Below are 7,950 nucleotides of genomic sequence, written 5' to 3'. Positions count from 1 at the left end.
CAGGATGTCAAGGAGACTTGATAAGTATCACTATGGTAACTGCCTAGCAACCACATTGGGTTACCCTAGCAACCGAGTATCAAATCACATATCTCTGGACCAGAAAATAGTAGAGACTTTTGGGTTGACTTATTTCACTCAGGATGGCAAGGACACTTGATTAGTATCACTATGGTAACTGCCTAGCAACCAGATGGGGTTACCCTAGCAACCGAGTAACAAATCACATATCTTTGCACCAGAAATTAGTAGAGACTTCCGGGTTGACTTATTTCACTCAGGATGGCAAGGACACTTGATTAGTATCACTATGGTAACTGCCTAGCAACCAGATGGGGTTACCCTAGCAACCGAGTAACAAATCACATATCTTTGCACCAGAAATTAGTAGAGACTTCCGGGTTGACTTATTTCACTCAGGATGGCAAGGACACTTGATTAGTATCACTATGGTAACTGCCTAGCAACCAGATGGGGTTACCCTAGCAACCGAGTAACAAATCACATATCTTTGCACCAGAAATTAGTAGAGACTTCCGGGTTGACTTATTTCACTCAGGATGGCAAGGACACTTGATTAGTATCACTATGGTAACTGCCTAGCAACCAGATGGAGTTACCCTAGCAACCGAGTAACAAATCACATATCTCTGCACCAGAAAATAGTACAGACTTCCGGGTTGACTTATTTCAATCAGGATGGCAAGGAGACTTCATTACTATCACTATGGTAACTGCCTAGCAACCAGATGGAGTTACCCTAGCAACCGAGTTACAAATCACATAACTCTGCACCAGAAAATAGTAGAGACTTTTGGGTTGACTTATTTCACTCAGGATGGCAAGGACACTTGATTAGTATCACTATGGTCACTGCCTAGCAACCAGATGGGGTTACCCTAGCAACCGAGTAACAAATCACATATCTCTGCACCAGAAAATAGTCACGGACTTCTGGGTTGACTTATTTCACTCAGGATGGCAAGGAGACTTCATTAGTATCACTATGGTAACTGCCTAGCAACCAGATGGGGTTACCCTAGCAACCGAGTAACAAATCAAATATCTCTGCACCAGAAAATAGTACAGACTTCTGGGTTGACTTATTTCAATCAGGATATCAAGAAGACTTGATAAGTATCACTATGGTGACTGCCTAACAACCATATGGGGTTACCCTAGCAACCGAGTAACAAATCACATATCTCTGCAACAGAACAACATAAAGACTTCTGGCTTTGTTCATGGGACTCAGGGTAGCAAGGATCAATCAATCAGTCAATCAATCAATCAATCCATCTCTCTATCTATCTATCTATCTATCTATCTATCTATCTATCTATCTATCTATCTATCTATCTATCTGAGGGTCAATATCTATCCATCTATCTATCTATCTATCTATCTATCTATCTATCTATCTATCTATCTATCTATCTATCTATCTATCTATCTATCTATCTGTCTCTCTGTCTGTCTGTTGTCTATCTATCTATCTGAGGGTCAATGTCTATCTATCTATCGATCTATCTATCTATCTGAGGGTAAATATCTATCTATCTAACTCTCTATCTATCTGAGTGTCTGTCTATCTATCTATCTATCTATCTAGCAACTAAGTTAAACTTTAAACTACTTTAAACTAATTTAAACTAAACTAATTTAAACTATAAACTACTTTAAACTATAAACTACTTTAAACTAATTTAAACTACTTTAAACTATTTTAAACTTCAAACTAATTTAAACTACAAACTAATTTAAACTATAAACTACTTTAAACTTTAAACTAATTTAAACTAATTTAAACTTCAAACTACTTTAAACTTCTTCAAACTTTCTGGTCCAAACTTTCACAAGCCAACTTAAAGTTTGTCGCGACGAACTTTTTCTAGTTATTAAGTTGGCTTGTGAGAGCCAACTTACTGAAATCCTATTTAAACTTATTATTATTATTATTATTATTATTCTTACTCTGAAATTTCTATATCTAACTCCTCCTAGAGCTTTTAAGCTACAGGCACCAAACTCGGCACAGACCTTCAGACTAATCCCGAATAGTGTGCTATATCTTTTCTAACTGATCGGACTTACGGTTTTCCTAAAAATGACGATCAAACTCAGAAAAAACTCCCATTGACTTAACATTGCGGAATGTTCAGAAATTCAAATTCCAACTGACATTTTCACACACACAAACAAAAAGGGCCTGTCAGCCCTGCATCTCTCCCTCTCTCTCTCCCTCAGAGGATTTCTTTTATCAAGCAGCCAAAAAGTAATGACCTAAAATCTTCCTAGCCACATGCTAAAAACATGCTAGCATCATGCTAACACATGCTAGCATTGACTAGCGAAGTGCTAAAACATGCTAAAAATGTGCTAGCATCATACTAACACATGCTAGCATCGCCTAGCAAAGTGCTAAAAAATGCTAAAAACGTGCTAGCATCATGTTAACACATGCTAGCATCGCCTAGCGAAGTGCTAAAACATGCTAAAAACAAGCTAGCATCATGCTAACACATGCTAGCATCGCCTAGCGAAGTGCTAAAAAATGCTAAAAACGTGCTAGCATCATGCTAACACATGCTAGCATCGCCTAGCGAAGTGCTAAAACATGCTAAGAACGTCGTTAGCATCATGCTTAACACATGCTAGCATCGCCTAGCCGAAGTGTTAAAAATGCTAAAAACGTGCTAGCATCATGTTAACACATGCTAGCATCGCCTAGCGAAGTGCTAAAACATGCTAAAAACGTGCTACCATCATGCTAACACATGCTAGCATCGCCTAGCGAAGTGCTAAAACATGCTAAAAACGTTCTAGCATCATGCTAACACATGCTAGCATCGCCTAGCGAAGTGCTAAACATGCTAAAAACGTGCTAGCATCATGCTAACACATGCTAGCATCGCGTAGCGGAGTGCTAAAACATGCTAAAAACATGCTAGCATCATGCTAACACATGCTAGCATCGCCTAGCGAAGTGCAAAAACATGCTAAAATCGTTCTAGCATCATGCTAACACATGCTAGCATCGCCTAGCGGAGTGCGAAAACATGCTAAAAACATGCTAGCATCATGCTAACACATGTTAGCATCTTCTAGCGAAGTGCTAAAACATGCTAAAAACGTGCTAGCATCATGCTAACACATGCTAGCATCGCCAAGCGAAGTGCTAAAAGATGCTAAAACGTGCTAGCATCATGCTAACACATGCTAGTATCACCTAGCGAAGTACTAAAAAAATGCTAAAAACGTGCTAGCATCATGCTAACACATGCTAGCATCGCCTAGCGAAGTGCTAAAACATGCTAAAAATGTGCTAGCATCATGCTAACACATGCTAGCATCGCCTAGCAAAGTGCTAAAACATGCTAAAAACGTGCTAGCATCATGCTAACACATGCTAGCATCGCGTAGCGGAGTGCTAAAACATGCTAAAAACATGCTAGCATCACGCTAACACATGCTAGTATCGCCTAGCGAAGTGCAAAAACATGCTAAAATCGTTCTAGCATCATGCTAACACATGCTAGCATCGCCTAGCGGAGTGCGAAAACATGCTAAAAACATGCTAGCATCATGCTAACACATGTTAGCATCACCTAGCGAAGTGCTAAAACATGCTAAAAACGTGCTAGCATCATGCTAACACATGCTAGCATCGCCAAGCGAAGTGCTAAAAGATGCTAAAAACGTGCTAGCATCATGTTAACACATGCTAGTATCACCTAGTGAAGTACTAAAAAATGCTAAAAACGTGCTAGCATCTATCTGTCTATCTATCTATCTATCTATCTATCTATCTATCTATCTATCTATCTATCTATCTATCTATCTATCTATCTATATATCTAAGGGTAAATATCTATCTATCTATCTATCTATCTATCTATCTATCTATCTATCTATCTATCTAGCAACTAAGTTAAACTTTTTTAACACTACACTGTAGAACTGGCTCATTAGAGTCATTCATTTGGGAATCAGACTACACTGGTCACACTGTATGTTTCACACTGTAGATTCAAAAGAACTGGCTCATTAGAGTCATTCATTTGGGAATCAGACTACACTGGTCACACTGTATGTTTCACATTGTAGATTCAAAAGAACTGGCTCATTAGAGTCATTCATTTGGGAATCAGACTAAACTGGTCACACTGTATGTTTCACATTGTAGATTCAAAAGAACTGGCTCATTAGAGTCATTAATTTGGGAATCAGACTACACTGGTCACACTGTATGTTTCACACTGTAGATTCAAAAGAACTGGATCATTAGAGTCATTCATTTGGGAATCAGACTACACTGGTCACACTGTATGTTTCACACTGTAGATTCAAAAGAACTGGCTCATTAGAGTCATTCATTTGGGAATCAGACTACACTGGTCACACTGTATGTTTCACACTGTAGAGTCAAAAGAACCGGCTCATTAGAGTAATTTGTTTGGGAATCAGTCTACACTGGTCACACTGTATGTTTCACACTGTAGATTCAAAAGAACTGGCTCATTAGAGTCATTAATATTGTAATCAGATTACACTGGTCACACTGTATGTTTCACATTGTAGATTCAAAAGAACCGGCTCATTAGAGTCATTAATTTGGGAATAGACTACACTGGTCACACTGTATGTTTCACATTTTAGATTCAAAAGAACTGGCTCATTAGAGTCATTTGTTTGGGAATCAGTCTACACTGGTCACACTGTATGTTTCACACTGTGGATTCAAAAGAACTGGCTCATTAGAGTCATTAATGTTGTAATCAGACTACACTGGTCACACTGTATGTTTCATACTGTAGATTCAAAAGAACCGGCTCATTAGAGTCATTTGTTTGGGAATCAGTCTACACTGGTAACACATGCTAGCATCGCCTAGTAAAGTGCTAAAACATGCTAAAAAAGTGCTAGCATCATGCTAACACATGCTAGCATCGCCTAGCAAAGTGCTAAAACATGCTAAAAACGTACTAGCATCATGCTAACACATGCTAGCATCGCCTAGCGAAGTGCTAAAACATGCTAAAAACGTGCTAAAATCATGCTAACACATGCTAGCATCGCCTAGCGAAGTGCTTTAACATGCTAAAAACGTGCTAGCATCATGATAACGCATGCTAGCATCGCCTAGCGGAGTGCTAAAACATGCTAAAAACGTGCTAGCATCATGCTAACGCATGTTAGCATCGCCTAGCGGAGTGCTAAAACATGCTTAAAACGTGCTAGCATCATGCTAACGCATGTTAGCATCGCCTAGCAAAGTGTTAAAACATGCTAAAAATGTGCTAGCATCATGCTAACACATGCTAGCATCGCCAAGCGAAGTGCTAAAAGATGCTAAAAATGTGCTAGCATCATGCTAACACATGCTAGCATCACCTAGCCAAGTACTAAAAATGCTAAAAACGTGCTAGCATCTATCTGTCTGTCTATCTCTCTATCTATCTATCTATCTATCTGAGGGTCAATATCTATCTATCTATCTATCTATCTATCTATCTATTTGAGGGTCAATATCTATCTATCTATCTATCTATCTATCTATCTATCTATCTATCTATCTATCTATCTATTTGAGGGTCAATATCTATCTATCTATCTATCTGAGGGTAAATATCTATCTATCTATATCTATCTATCTATCTATCTGAGGGTAAATATCTATCTATCTCTCTATCTATCTATCTATCTATCTATCTAGGAACTAAGTTAAACTTTTAACTACTTTAAACTACAAACTACTTTAAACTTTAAACTAATTTAAACTTTAAACTCATTTAAACTATAAACTACTTTAAACTTCAAACTACTTTAAACCATAAACTACTTTAAAATTTAAACTCATTTAAACTATAAACTAATTTAAACTTCAAACTACTTTAAAATTCAAACTAATTTAAACTTTAAACTAATTTAAACTATAAACTACTTTAAACTTCAAACTACTTTAAAATTCAAACTAATTTAAACTTTAGACTAATTTAAACTTTAAACTAATTTAAACTATAAACTAATTTAAACTTCAAACTACTTTAAACTTCATACTTTCTGGTCCAAACTTTCACAAGCCAACTTAAAGTTTGTCTCGACGAACTTTTTCTAGTTATTATTATTCTTCTTACTCAGAAATTTCTATACGCTTACTCCTCCTAGAGCTTTTAAGCTACAGGCACCAAACTCGGCACAGACCTTCAGACTAATCCCGAATAGTGTGCTATATCTTTTCTAACTGATCGGACTTACGGTTTTCCTAAAAATGACGATCAAACTCAGAAAAAACTCCCATTGACTTAACATTGCGGAATGTTCAGAAATTCAAATTCCAACTGACATTTTCACACACACACACAAAAAGGGCCTGTCAGCCCTGCATCTCTCCCTCTCTCTCTCCTCAGAGGATTTCTTTTATCAAGCAGCCAAAAAGTAATGACCTAAAATCTTCCTAGCCACACGCTAAAACATGCTAAAAACATGCTAGCATCATGCTAACACATGCTAGCATTGACTAGCGAAGTGCTAAAACATGCTAAAAATGTGCTAGCATCATGCTAACACATGCTAGCATCGCCTAGCAAAGTGCTAAAAAATGCTAAAAACATGCTAGCATCATGTTAACACATGCTAGCATCGCCTAGCGAAGTTCTAAAAAATGCTAAAAAAGTGCTAACATCATGCTAACACATGCTAGCATCGCCTAGCGAAGTGCTAAAACATGCTAAAAACGTGCTAGCATCATGCTAACACATGCTAGCATCGCCTAGCGGAGTGCTAAAAAATGCTAAAAACGTGCTAGCATCATGCTAACACATGCTAGCATCGCGTAGCGGAGTGCTAAAACATGCTAAAAACGTGCTAGCATCATGCTAACACATGCTAGCATCGCCTAGTGAAGCGCTAAAACATGCTAAAAACGTGCTAGCATCATGTTAACACATGTTAGCATCGACTAGCGAAGTGCTAAAACATGCTAAAAACGTGCTAGCATCATGCTAACACAAACTAATTTAAACTATAAACTAATTTAAACTTCAAACTACTTTAAACTTCAAACTACTTTAAACTTCAAACTTTCTGGTCCAAACTTTCACAAGCCAACTTAAAGTTTGTCTCGACGAACTTTTTCTAGTTATTATTATTATTATTATTCTTCTTACTCTGAAAATTCTATATCTAACTCCTCCTAGAGCTTTTAAGCTACAGGCACCAAACTCGGCACAGACCTTCAGACTAAGCCCGAATAGTGTGCTATATCTTTTCTAACTGATCAGACTTACGGTTTTCCTAAAAATGACGATCAAACTCAGAAAAAACTCCCATTGACTTAACATTGCGGAATGTTCAGAAATTCAAATTCCAACTGACATTTTCACACACACACACAAAAAGGGCCTGTCAGCCCTGCATCTCTCCCTCTCTCTCTCCCTCAGAGGATTTCTTTTATCAAGCAGCCAAAAAGTAATGACCTAAAATCTTCCTAGCCACACGCTAAAACATGCTAAAAACATGCTAGCATCATGCTAACACATGCTAGCATTGACTAGCGAAGTGCTAAAACGTGCTAAAAATGTGCTAGCATCATGCTAACACATGCTTAGCATCGCCTAGCAAAGTGCTAAAAAATGCTAAAAACGTCGCTAGCATCATGTTAACACATGCTAGCATCGCCTAGCGAGTGCTAAAACATGCTAAAAACATGCTAGCATCATGCTAACACATGCTAGCATCGCCTAGCGAGTGCTAAAAAATGCTAAAAACGTCATTAGCATCATGCTTAACACATGCTAGCATCGCCTAGCGAAGTGCTAAAACATGCTAAAAACGTCAGCTAGCATCATGCTAACACATGCAAGCATCACCTAGCGAAGTGCTAAAAATGCTAAAAACGTGCATAGCATCATGCTAACACATGCTAGCATCGCCTAGCCGAAGTGCTAA

This window comes from Xyrauchen texanus, unplaced genomic scaffold (assembly GCF_025860055.1).
Source record: "Xyrauchen texanus isolate HMW12.3.18 unplaced genomic scaffold, RBS_HiC_50CHRs HiC_scaffold_77, whole genome shotgun sequence".
NCBI classification, from domain to species: Eukaryota; Metazoa; Chordata; class Actinopteri; order Cypriniformes; family Catostomidae; genus Xyrauchen; species Xyrauchen texanus.
This window is presented reverse-complemented; position numbering follows the sequence as displayed.